The 14500-nt window shown below is 41.1% G+C and overlaps 1 protein-coding gene across 1 annotated transcript in view; it reads right to left on the minus strand.

Annotated features, from left to right (window-relative positions):
• Positions 1-14500, minus strand: part of ACTA2 (actin alpha 2, smooth muscle) — a 51790-nt gene that overhangs the window by 11188 nt on the left and 26102 nt on the right. The window lies entirely within an intron of this gene.

Raw genomic sequence — 14500 nt, forward strand, 5'->3', positions numbered from 1 at the left:
AAAATACAGCTCTTGTATAGGGTTCACAGTGAAGCCTTTGAAGGTTGTGAAAATGTTATGTTAAAAGATTGTTATGACCTCCTCTGGATTGCAATGGGTTAGAATCTACTTTTCTGTTGGCTTATTTTCAAAACCCTAAGAGCTGTGGGCCAACTTCACCGTAATGCTACTCCACTGATGGCCACAAGTCTGGACTGTGGTAAACTCATCTCAAGTTGTTCGTAATAAAGTAGTTCAATTTTATAACCCCCATCAAGCTTTTCCATTGAACATATTTTTAGCAAATAAAGCAAAGGTTCTCACTGTACAAGTTATTTTCAGCACAGGACTGGACTTTTACAGCCATAGCCAGCTGTTTTCTGGACAGGCTGATTCTAGCGAAGCAGCCCTTTCATCGGCAACAATATTTTGTCATTAAGTTTGTACTAAACATCAGAAATGACCATCTCTAAACTGCGATACTAAACCATTACAAATTCGAAACTGCTCTACGTACACAAGCCAAGAAAGATGTGAGAATCCAAGTGAGGTCTTTGCTTTGTGAGTCTTGTTACAGTCGGGAGGGGCATCATGTGTTTGCTGCTTAATTGAGTAGTCTTAATCCAAGAAAATCTCCCATAAAACCACAGTGGGAGTTTTTCTGATGTAGAGATTTAAGGATTAGGCCACTAGTAGAGATAATAGATAGGCAGAATTATGGACTGAAGACCAAAAGGAATTTAACTTTTAAGGAAAGGAACTTTTAAGGAATGTAACTGCCTTTGAGGGCCAGAAACGGAAGCTAACAAGTGCTGGAGCATGAGCCATGCAAGAACTATTTATTATTTCATTTCTAGCAACAAGGCAAAAGATAAGAGATATTTTTTTAAAAAAAAAAAAAAAAGAAAAAGAAAAACCCACCAAGGTAAGCAACTTAAACAGATCCTTTTTTGCATATCTCCAACTGACACTCAAATGACAGCCAAAACCAAATTATTTGTTTTCAAGCAACACTCAAAAACATAGCTGAGAAAAATTATGTACCTCATATAGAACATATGATATTAGATAAGCAAACTCAGATCAAGGGGAGGCAGAATTTCACATAGCAGAACCCTTCATTGCAATGTCATGCCTGGTTTTGATACAAACATTGATTACCTCCTAGATTGGAGGAAACATAATCCAAGGTTTTCAGAAGCATCATCTACTACTACTCATTGGAAATACCAAGACTGGGACAAAGATCCAAAAGAATCCAAAGTCTTCACGCTATTGAGAAGAGGTTCACACTCTCAAAAAAACCTTACTGGTTATGATGCCATAGCAGATACAGCAAATATGAGATTTCAGAGCCAAGTAAACAACCCTTAGCAGAACTGGTAAACCATTCACACGGCACCTAAGCATTGCTATAAATACAGGCAACAGTTTTGCACAAAAGACCTCTGTGTATATTATAAGAGCCAGTGGCCACGCAGATACCACAGACACCCTCGTATCTCTGTTAAGCTTCGTCACAACAACTGTAAACTTAGCCTGGTGTGTACAACAATTACTGGTGGTGGCAATCATGGCAGCAGCAGCCCCTTGGCTGCTTTGAGGAATGATTATTTGGGTGGCAACCACACATCCCCTTGCCTGTCATGGGCACCAAAGATGTGGGAATCCTAGCTCTCAGGGTGCTCATGAAAAAGATACAGCTGACACAGAGTCTTATCCAGAGCAGGCAATACAGCAAAAAAGAGGAAACACCGTTGTTTGGAGGGACCTACCATATGAAGGATATTTGTTAGAGACAGGGCTATGAAGACTGGAAGGGAGAAGTAAGCCCTGAGGCTGACTGAGCAGCAGTGATGGATACACAGGAACAGCACAGGAAAAATATAGAGATGCTGCACAGTCGTGCCTCCAGCACACAAAGGAGAACCAGCATTCAGCAGGGAGATTCTCTCTAGGGCATTACTTGGTGGTCCCAGGGTAGGAAGGAAACAGGTGAACTGTGCAAGGAAATTGGGTCAGTCCAGTTCAACTGACATCAAAGAATATATGTATTTCTTTTCTTTTTAGTGATTCTATGCTCAAGTTATGATCACACAGATATAACTACAGATAGAAACACACGGGAAAAAAATGACATTAGTAGTTTACACCTTTCTTCTCAGCAATATAAGTCATTGCCAGAGGGATGGGGGGAAAGCAAGAATGTACTTGGCATGAGACAGTAATAAGAGCCTAAAGAGAACTGAACAGAATGAGTCTTCTGAGAACCAAGCCTAAATGCTGGTGATCAAATGTATGAACCTTCCTCTGTAGCTATGGACACATACCAGCTTAGCTCAAATATATATATTTTTTTTTCAAGAAAAATAACACAACACCATTCCTGAAAGTAGCTTAGCTTCCCCTCTAGAGGCCACTTCCCATCACTACTTTCTGCTGCCTGTCTTTCAGTACTTATCTCACTTATTTGTATAGAAACTGCCACAGTGCAATTTGCCTAGTGCGTCTATATCAAGGTTCTAGTTCTTTCATCATATCCATAGCCAAAACTTATGCTTTTTATTTGGCTTCCCCTGAGAACAGTTCTGTTTGTCCATACTAAACCCTTTTGCAGTCTCCTTCACAGGAGTATGTCTGGAGTATGTTCAGAGAAAGGAAAATAAGGAGAAAAAGTAGTTTTGCCTCTTTCTTTCATACCCTTTTGCCTGATCTCTTTATAGTGATAATAGAAAAGCTCTCATGCAGACTGGGAACTTCCCTATTGACTTCAAGGATCTTTCCAGATATCAGTGGAAACTCTTAACTACATGTTCCTTAAGACAAGTTCTTTGATTTTTGGTAACTTGAGAAGATTGTCATACAGACACAAAAATGTGTTCTAGGACTCCACAGCAGCAGGAGCTGTACAGCCACCATGCCTAGGAAACGGGCTTCAGCTGGCCTGAAGAATGCCAGCTCAGAAGCCGCACACCAGTTTGTAGATGCCATACCTTTTTGGTAAAGGAGGGCAGAAGCTGCAGTCTTATCCCAACTGCTATAGGAAACTGGGAATAAAGTAACCCCTTTGCTTATAACATGACAAGCCATTACTTTATAAGGGAAAACTTCTGAGACATGTGTGGAGACCTTCCTGCCTACATCCAATTGGCTGTTTAGGAATGAAGCTCTGCTAAATATGTCCCTGGCTCCTTTTTATTTGGGGATTCCTTTCATCTTGGTAACATTAGCAGAATTTCTAAATGTTTTGGTTTGTCTGGCTCCAGGCCCTCTCCTCTATCTCATTGATAGGCTTTATACTTCCCCTGCACAGTTTGTCATTGTCCAGAGTCCACAGACAAGGAAGCTGTGTCAGTCGCAAAAAGTGAAACTCTGGCACTACAGAAAATTATTAAATTCGGTAGCGAAAGAAATTACCCTGTAGAGGCCCTTTTCCTTGCTTTTACTGGAGGGTCAACCAAATTGGCTGATATAGGCACCTGAGCTTGTGAAGCTGTGGGATATAACTAGGCATGCAGAATCCACAGGTTTAATCTGTAAGTAGTAGCCTTATGAAACCTGCTTCCAGCAAATTTCTCTGATGGGAGTGATCAGATTTCTCACCCCCCTCCACCATTTTGAGAAAGACAGGAATAAATAAGCTTTAGGGAGCAGAAAGTCCCTCTAATAACCTGATTCATTGCAGCTGTCACACAGTATGCATCTGTAAAGTGTCAGATCAACCATAAGCTGTCAGACCCATAGACTGGCTTTCTCTATGATTGTCAGGTTCTTGCACTGGTCTCTAACAACTAAGACAAAATATCTCTAATCATTCTAGAATATGGCAGTTTTCAACCTAAAAAGTTTGGAAAATAGTTTTGCCAGTGCTGTTCAAGAGCTAGATGATACAGTGTTTGCCTCCTGGGCCCCTTGAGTAGGGTGATGAAGCATGTTAATTCACAACCTTCCTTCATCTTCTTGATGAGGTTTCTTCCTCCACGGTAATGTGGTAAAGTTATTTCTCATTCAAAATCAAAGGAATGTATTCAAAGTAAAAATGAACTAATGGCTTCCCTTCTCATCCTTCTTAGATAAATAAACAGAACATAAGAATGAGCCCTGCTGGATGAGGCTGACATCCATCTAGCTCAGTATCCTGTCTCTGAGATTTCCTGATAGCGGATGCTTAGGAAAGAAATGGGATGCCTACAGTGATAATTTTCTTTCCATATCTTTTCTGCTTCCTTATGTGCAGCATAACGATTTCTTGAGACAGGACTTGGTACCTCTATCATCATGCATAATAGATGTGGACAGATTTTTCCTCCATAAATTTACCTAATTTAAACACATAGTTTTGGTGATAGAGTGCCCCTCCATCATTTTTTGTGGAAATAAGCTCTACATTTTATCTGCAAGGCAGCACCCATAGCTCACACTCCAGCTGGTGTAGACATGTCGAATTTTGGAAAGAAAACATCAAATATATCAGAAACATAGTCAAAGGAACACTGTCTTCATACTAAGAGCTGTAAATCCACCAGAGATCCTGGATAAGCCTCCAGGCTACTGGCAAGGCTGAGCTCTGTCCCACTGTGTGTAAACTCTTAGCAGTACCTCAGTAACTTGTTCACAGTTCACGCAGACATATCTGCCCTAAATGACACTGTAGACAAGGCCTCATGATGATGTTACATTGGCACATCTCCTAAGATGTGCTAAGAGAGACAGATTCCCCCAGACAATTACCAGAACCACTCTAGTAACATGCTATCTAAATTTGTCAAAATGTAAATAAAATCTTCCCACCATGTCACTGTGAAAAACAAGCCCTGTACTCCTAAGAAAGCCAGACCTGTGTGGTGTGTGCGTGGGGCAGGCAGAGCACGGGGCTCCTTCCTCTACAATAACCCCTCAACCAACTGACAGCAACGAGGACACCAAGTTCCCACCACATTTCTGGAAGTGGTTGCTCTGTTGTTGTCTCACCAAAAGAAAGGCTTCAAGGTGAGCTTGTACACTATGAGAAATCTGATCACTCCCATCAGAGAAATTTGCTGGAAGCAGGTTTCATAAGGCTCTTACAGAGTAAACCTGTGGATTCCGCATGCCTAGTTATATCCCACAGCTTCACAAGCTCAGGTGCCTATATCAGCCAATTTGGTTGACCCTCCAGTAAAAGCAAGGAAAAGGGCCTCTACAGGGTAATTTCTTTCGCTACCGAATTTAATAATTTTCTGTAGTGCCAGGGTTTCACTTTTTGCGACTGACACAGCTCCCTTGTCTGTGGACTCTGGACGATGACAAACTGTGGAGCACTTCTACCCACAAATGCCATCAAGCAGATTTTGCCTCTCCAGGTGGTCCAGCCCTGGTCTCCATCCCCTTTGTCCAGGCACCTGGGCTCAGTGCACTTGGAGCAGTTTGGTGTCGCTGCTGGGCAGGACAAGGAGACATGGCCCTGCTGCAACTTCCTCATCTTCTGTATGAGCCACTCAGCACAACCCATAAACAAATAACTCCTGAGAGCACAGCTGAACTCTTTCTTTAAACCTACATGAGAACTACTGTATCACAGTGAAGGAATGAGCATTACATGGCAATAAACTGAAGAACACACAAAAAATACAAGAGGAAATCTACAACCTGTGTGACTAAAGGGAATGTGTACTTTAAAAAAATAACTTAGGATCAAAAGGAAACTTACTTTTGGAATTGGCATGGTATTATATGGAAATATATTATGTTACATGTAATTATCAAAAATAATGTGGTGAATGCAGACATACTTAGTACACCTGCATTTTCTGTACCAAGAAGAAGTCAGATGTCAATTCAAAGGATTGCAAACAGTTTGGGGTTTTCTATTTCAACTCCATTGCAGGAAGGTGCTAAAAGAGCCAGCAGTAAAGTTGGACATGCACAGTGCAGCAGGTTGGGATAGTCTGAACCCATCCAGGTGTCGGAGAGAACCAGGTCAAAGTGCCTCCAGAACAATTAGTGCTTATTTTCATTAGTCCTTAAAAATGCTTAAAGGGTTTTCCCAAAACAGGAAGAAAGGCAGCTAAACAAAAATTTCAAGCTTCAATGGCAAGAAGTAGCTAATTACGAACTCATCAGATGAACACACCTCTTTAAGCCAAACTATTGCAGCTGCCAATATAGAATTCCAAATAATAAAAAAAGAAAGGAGATTATAAATGCTGATGAATAAGGTTTTATAAAAATGATTTACTGCCAAACTTTTAATGAGAAATATTACAAACTTAGTTTTAAAAGACCTCTAAAGCCTTTCACTTTCTAAAACAAGAAATAATTAAAAATAAGGTGAATGCAGAATCGACCTATGCAGAGTAGCATGAGAACTGTGTAGCTGAAGTCCCACAGCACATCAGTACAGGGAAATCACCACTGAGTGGGTGCAATTCTGTGGGATCTTCCATGCACATCGTTGGCTAGGCACCTTAATGCCTTTAGCAGTGATCTGAACAGCATAAGGTACAAATAAATGTTACAGATAAAGTGTGTGTATGTGTTTTTACAACTTGCTACAATCTACATTACAGATCTAGGATAAAACAGAGTCCTCTCCAGCAGAATCCTGTATATAATGTGAAGCCTTGAGAAAACTCTTTGCACCTCTGATCTGTGCAAAAGAATCCCTACCCCCATCCATCGCACTTTTGCTGAATGTCGTTTTGGTTGATGAAAACAAGGTGTCGACAAACACACGCAGCAAAGTGGTGCTTAACTCACACAGGTTGCAGGAAGGACAGGACTTCTCTGGTGCTCTGCTCTGCCCTGTGTGCAGTGTCAGCCTGTCCCTCTCACACCTTCCTGCACACATCCCAGCTGCTGCTTGGGCCTGGAAAACCCTTCTGTTTTCTACTGTGGTGCTCCAGGAGACTGACAGCTGGCAATGGTTGGTCACTTAGCCAGAAGGAACTTAACACACAGTTATTACCCAAGCTCTAGCACATTCAGTTTATAAATCTCTCCCCAAAAGATGCTCAAGACTGAAGCTGGCAGGTTTTTTGTCTTTGCTTTGCAGATGCATCTTAGTTATGCAAGGTAGTTTCTTCTTCCTCTTTCTTACAGACAGTCATAAGAACTATGGAAAAGTACAGATAACATGTTATTTTTGTTTAATAATTCGGTTAGTTTTCTGAAAGTGTGCCAGCATTTTCTAGACAACTGTAGGGTCTTTTTTCTTTTCCCCACTCAATGTGTGTTACTTGCCCATCCTTCAGAAATAAGGAAAATCCATGGAATTCTGCAAAGCTTTTGCTCATTCCAGTCCATTTCAAGACCAATTGTTGTACCACTGGCCACATGGGGGATGAAAACTGTCAGGACTCTCATCTGCCTATAACCCAGCTGGAGAGTTCACCAACTTCAGTTGCTTTTTGATCCATTTCTTAACGACAATAAGATCACAGATACTGTTCTGTATTACACGCACACATACAGTGTGCCTGTCAGTAGTGGTACAGACACAGCTCTCACTGCGCACAGCTCTCCATTCCACATCTGCCCGGTCTCACTGCGGTTTTCAGGACTTCAAGAATATCCCAAGTACCTACAGGCAGAAAATGCTAAAGCCTCCCTATTCATGTTTTGTTCTTTTAAGTCAGTAACAGCAGTAAATAAAAGACAAGATTCTCTGTATCTCTGTCTCTGAATTACAGTTTCTACCATGTTGTCAGTCCTGTAAGTACGCCCCAGGTTTCTCTTTCGGTTCCTTGCTAGTAACTTCTGGAAAAGACATAGTAACTCCTTTCACTGCTGCAAGACACTGTTGCCCAAGGATCTTGAAAATGCATGGATAGTTTCCACGACAGGATACCACAACTACATACAACTCTTTTAGTTTCCTAATTAGAGCCTGTTACTGCATTGTATTTAGGTGGCTCTGGGAATTCACTTACAAGGTCAAGTGCTCAGTCCCCTTCAACATAATATAAATCTTTCCTCTCCACTCTGATTAGTCAGTGTTACACAGCATGAACACAATGTTTAATAAAAGGAAAAATTATGCCATTAGCAGGTCTTCAGCATAAACATGCACCCCTTTCTGAATTGTATTCAAATACAACAGTGCTGATATAGTATTTTATCGCATTAATAACTCAGCACCATTTGCACTGCAAATGGCCAAGCCTCCTCAGAAAAATGGATTCAGTCGAACAGGTGACAGCCACACTTGGGAAAAATTACTAATATCTGTTTTCTGGTTTTTTCTGCTTACACAATACAAGCTATTATTTTCATGAGGACTAAACCTTCCCTGTTACCTTGATTTTAATAATTTATAGTTATTCTGTAGATTTGTTTTCGTCAGATCCTCTTTTTCAGGTAGGCCCCTTGAAAAGAAAGTTCATGGGTTTAGTACCAGACCACACATGAACAGTGAAACAGCAGCTGGGAGAGCAAAGAACAAGCTTCGCATAGTAACAGCCCTTAGCTGCACCAAGCCAGGATGCTCCAGGCTCTGCCATGTGGGAGTTGCAGGGCAGAACATGCTGCCTCTTCGGGGGCTGATGGAGAAGGAGCTGGTGGCCAGCCCTGCCTCCTGGAGGAAGTCCCCAGTTACTGATATAACGTATCTTTACATCTGCTTTATGCACGTGTAGCAAAATCTTAGCTTCCTTCAAGACAACATCAAAATTACCATTGATCTCAAGTGAAATCACGGCTCACTGAAGTGATTCAATAAGACCCGAGAATCTGGTCCAAAACCTTTACTTTGAGAAAGTAAGAGAATGACCTTACACTATTACAGCAAAGGGATGCGGGTCCCTCTTCATTTCTCACACGGAACTGAGGAACTGCTCTCGTCTCAGCAGGCTGCCTCCAGACAAGGGGTTTTCTGAGCATCCCCCAAGCAGGGAGAAACACATGAGAAACCTGTGGCTGTTAAAGCTGTGGCCTGTGCCAAACTCTCCTGCCCATCCCAACAACCAGAAAGATACATTCTGCTGTTCATCCTCCTGCAGTTCCCCATCCCATCACCGGTTCCTGCGTGAGCTGGCTGACAGCAGGAGAAGCAGCTACCACGGAGTGCAGAAAGGATGCCTCTTCTGAAATACTTGGCTTCAAAGAAGAATTTGAGAAATGATTCAGCTGAAAAATGCCACTAACATCTTATCTGGGAACTTAACAGACTGCTTCACACAGTAAACATCAATGTATTCTTGTATCATGACCACCCCTGGAGATGAACACCTTCCTAAGCCCATCATTTAATTGCTGATGGGAACCACTGGCAGAAAACAATCAACTGCTTTTTGATAGAAATATGAATCAGTCTGTGCCACATACTCATTTAATTTGCTTCATGCTCATAAAAGCTTGACTATGCAGCGGGCTGTGCAGCAGAACAGAGAAAATATGACTCACTCCTGTAGCTGCATGAGTTACCCTGGTCTCGTCTGTTTGAGCAGATGTGTGGTAGAAGTGGGTGAGTAAGTGAAGGCAGGGAACAGCGACAGCCCCACCACCTCTGAGCCTTGCTCCTACCACAACAGCCCCTCTCTGCTAGAATTTCTCTCTTGATTGTCTACCTGAAGCACAAACCCTGGTTAAAAGTGCACAACAGTGCCCAGGAGACAAACCCTCAGAGTGAGATCACTGCATCCTGTTCTCGCTCTGAAGAATGCTTGATGTTGCAGAGGATACTGAACTGCATCTGAGACGTTAGTGGGAGGGATAAAACTTTTCACTTCACTGTCCTTCCTCCCTACCCCCTCCCCTGTCCAACGACCTTGAAAGGTTCAGCAATGTATCTATGAAAAAAAAAACAAAAAACAAAAAAACAAACTACCAAAAACAAACCACAACCAAACAACAACACCACCACCACCACCACAAAAAGAGAGTTTGGAGTCTCAGCCACAAGGCATGGCTTTATCCAAGTGTGCTAGTCTCACTCGTCAGATGATATCCCAGAACCAGGAGCATGACAGAAAAAAGCAAACCAGTAGAACTAAATCCCGAAAGGCAATTTCAGAAATTCTGATCAACTACAGTATGCTAAGATCTTTCAAAACGTTTCCTTTAGCTTCTCCTCCCCACCACCACTACTTTTAATAAAATTTGTCTTAGTTAACTTTAAAATTATTATGAAAGCCTATTTTTCTCAAAGGGTGACTATTTGGATGTCACTTAATGTCAGAAATAAAACCATCTGTTACTGCCATCTTCAGATCAAAGGTTAAAAGCAAAACTAAAGACCTCCTCCTACTCACATTTACCGTTTAACTTCTAACATTTCTCTGCAGGTCTTTCCTTGCTCATCCTCAGTACTAAGACTCAGCCTTGAGTTTAAATCACAATTGCAAGGAATTAACACCACTTGCAAACTAAATCAGCCATGCTCTGTCCAGGCAGTGCCTGAAGGGAAAAGTTTTGAACACTTCCTCACTCACCTCTGGAGAACATCTAGGCACCCTAGCACATTATAGAATAATTTTGGTTGGAAGAGACCCTCAAGATATCTCAAGAGCTTTTACAGTTCATCTGTTACACATTTGATTATTAGCATTTGCTTTGCACCAAGCTTTGCAAGCATAAAGGATAATCCAAATATTAGTAATACAATCCTCAAAAAACAATTAAGAGCAATTAACCTGAAAAAAAATATAAAAAAGCACCAGCCAACCTCTGAAGATAAGCTGCCTGCTGCAAGTTCTGGATGAAGACAGAGCTCTACAAAACATTTCAAAGAGATACATTTACAATATATCCAGTCACAAAGTCAAATTTTAAGTGAGCCCATCTGATGTGCAAAATATTTACTAAATAATGCATCATTCAGGATCTCAGCACTCACTGGTAGTGTGCACACACAGAAGGCTGAGACAGGATAGTTCCATGGCTAAAATAAAGTCAATAATCAACCCTAAGATAGAAACACATCTACATTTATGGTAAGGTTATAGTGATTGGCTGTAGGAGCCACAAGGCATCCAGCCAATTTGCTTTTCCAGTCTAAGGAAATGCTCGGTTTATTTTAAAAATGATTTTTTTTCCTGCTGTGAAGAATGTATTGACGTCATCAAACTGGGTCTGTTGAACAAAAGCATGGATCCAGGGTTGTGTCAAGAAATTGAATTGCAAGAGAAAGGACACACATCTGTTTTAACTTTCCTTTAGACTGAGAAGGACTATTCCCAATTCTCCTTTTACACATTCTCTGGAGGAGACTTGCTAGAGGGTACAAGTGACTTGCTACGAGTTTTGGTTTCTGTTCTGTTTAGTTCCATTCTGTGTTTTTTTTCTTGTTTGTTTCCAGGTTGCTTTGTTGTTGGGTTTTTTTTAGATAAACGCTAACATAATAGCTCCACAGGCCTGTTTATCAGATCACTGTTACTTCTAAGAGGAACATGCTGCATGCCAGAACTCTCTAATCTGATTTAATGTAACACCATGCAGCACCCTTACAAAAAAAGACACACCACAAAGTGTTCATAAACCTCTCCAGTCACACACTGCTTTCCCCCTTCTGTGCTGTTGTATCTGCTTCTCTACCCGCAGAACGGCTTGTTTAGGCCAATACAGTGCTTTGCTACCATGTCATCTGACCAAGAACCTCCCACTATACCACTAAGCCAAGTGATTATAAGTAGTGTCTGAAAAAGGGAGAAGGGCAACCTTGAACTGTCAGAATCCAGTCTATCACCTACAACAAACCAGCTAAAAGTTACAGCGGTTACAGATAATTTCTGGTCCACAAGACCATAGAGCAAAAGGTGTAGCTGGTGGGTGGAGCAAGGTCACCATTTTAAAGTTTCACAGAAGATTTGGAAAACAAAGGGCAAAGCATCCACCATAAAACTGCACTCAGTAAGATCTGATGATTTAAGAACTGAAGGCACTCTGGTTGTTTTGCAATGGGGTTATCCAATGCTTGTGACAAGAGTCACAGAAATGAACAGGTTTTGATCCAAGGATGAAGGAGGTGCAGTAGAGCTGTATGAAATATGGGTTACACAGTCTAATACTTGAATCAAACGCCAAAATTAGGTTGTTCTGAACATACCGGAGGAAGGTGAGAGGCAGAACAGAAAAGCAAAATAACACAAAATGCAGACAGAAAGCGAAACAAAAGGACTCTACTTTTGGCCAGATTATTGTTTGAGCTTTTTTTTTGCTCTTCCCTTTAAACTTCAGGTTATTTACAAAACCTGAATCACATAACAACTTGTTTCCTTTTAACTATCTCCAAGACATTTATTCTGCATTCTCTCCTATTTTCTTCCTTTTTCAGCCAAATCAAGTTGTCTGAATACAGCAGGTTTGTCCCCTAATCCACATTTTAAGGCAAACTTACTAGCTACTTAAAGGCAGAGGAGTAAGTCAACATATACAAGACAAGAAAATGCAAAGCTAACAAGAAGAAAATTGTAGTGAGCAGTTCATAACTCTTCTCAAATTCAACAGCTCCTGCATTTATCATATTAAGGTATCCCAGTGTAAGTCTTCCATGCAACAACGATCTTCTAATATGTATTGTAAGTCAAAGGAGAATGTAAGTTTGATGGAACTACTTTGGTTAAGTTACACTGCATTAATCTAACTGTGCAATCTTAGTACAAAAGAACTGCTAAATAATTACAAATTACTAAAACAAATCTAAACCAAGTTTAAAAAACCCAGAACAATACATTTAAATTAAAATTTAAAAATCTGTAACAATTTAACAAAGAAAGAAGTAGAAGAAAGCAAGTCAGATCTTATGCTTCCTGGTCAGCCCTCCTCCCCCCACCCCCATTATTTTCCCTCTGGAATATAAATATGGATTCAAGATTTTGAGATGAGACCAATGCAATGCACAGGCTTTCTGGGCCCTCAATTGTGTTTTATTTCATCTTGAAAAATTTTTCTTCACCTGGAGAGACTAATTAAGTCAGCCTTCTCAGAAACTTAGCAATTCGTAAGGTCATAATACCCTGATGGAGTCAGTTTCCATAGGTACAAGTGGGCTTCTAGAGGGGGAAGAAAACATTTGATGCCAGCTAAGGCATGAACACAAATTCCAACTCAGCAACTCTCAAAGCCAGAACACTGAGGTCATATGCATCCAAAGTTATTTCTCAGGTGTTTTTGCAGCTATCTTGAACACAATTTCCTATGGCCAGTGTACATATGTGGACACAGAACAACAATAACAAGAAAAAAACCAAAACAACAAAAAAACCCCAAACACAAAAATCAAAACAGCATAATAAATAAATCAAAAACTTCCCTTTGATTCCAAAACCTTCACCTTTTTCAAGGTGGAGCTGCAAAGGAACTAAAAAGTCAATCTCCTGTGTGTTCACCATTCCTGGAGTTTGGCCCCGCCAAACCGATCTCTCTCTTGCATGTCAGGCAAGGAGCAAGGCCATCTGCTGGTAAGAAAACTAGTACAGCGTCTTGTACTTTCGCTCCTCAACTGATATCCGAAGTCAGCTTTAGATGAAGGGTCAGTAAAGAAAGTAGTCAAGGCTGCCACTTCTACCAGCCCCCAAAAAACCTGCTGCAACCCAAGGAACAGTGCAAAGATGAAAACACCAGCCTTACAGTGCCCACTGATAGCAACTCAGGATAGTAAAACAACAAACACAAAATCCTCCAAACACATTGCCATCTCTTGGTTTGTATCCATTATACATATAAAAAAAACCCCAAGTAGCTACAGTTATTAACTATATGAGGTATGACTCCAAGTCACGTGCAGACACTATTATTTTGACAAGAATCTGGTGGCTTTTCGAATGTCTCTCAAAGCTCCCTACCAAGACAAAAACACTCCACCGCAAAACAGATACAAACATGCAGTCATCACACCTCCGGGGGGGTGGGGAAGAGTGCAAACCACATGCGCCTAGTAGACATTAGCTACAACAGTGGAAGATATTGGATAATTAGGGCAAGAAGCACACTATGGTGTTATTGAATGCTAAACAATACCTGTTGAGGGCCCAGTCATGTCAAGTTTTGCTTTTAGGACAAGCCACACTTGCCCAAGTAATGAACTTGGAAATAACTCTACCAAGCTTTCTGCTGCAGCAGCCGTCCAGATCCGGACAACGTTTCTCACAGTCCCTACTCCACCCCTACCCGCACGCAAATTTTTGCTAAAATTAACAGCCATACTGATTTGGGTTTGCCCAGTAGGAACTACAGACATGTAACACAGGCACGGCATCCAAGAGAGGTGCCTATTTTTCATCATACTCTATACTGCCACTGGGAAGGGAAAAAGTTGATTGTTAAAGGATGCTCCAAAGGCAGCGTCTCTGAAAATGTGTCAGCAGTACATGTCATTTTATCCGGAAGTGGTTAAAAAGCCTGAAATATTTAAAACAGCAGCTATTTTTTATATTATGAACCCAGCTTATCTCTTTGGCAGCTAAAAGCCATATCAGCAAAAAAAATCTGAAGGGTTTCTGAAAATCTGAGTCATAAATGACTGAAAAGTGGTGTTTAAAATGAAAATGCCAGCTCAATTGCAGCCATGGTCTTCCCAAGGCAACAGCATCATGTCAAAACCTGA

Source organism: Caloenas nicobarica, chromosome 7 (genome assembly GCF_036013445.1).
Source record: "Caloenas nicobarica isolate bCalNic1 chromosome 7, bCalNic1.hap1, whole genome shotgun sequence".
Lineage (NCBI taxonomy): Eukaryota > Metazoa > Chordata > Aves > Columbiformes > Columbidae > Caloenas > Caloenas nicobarica.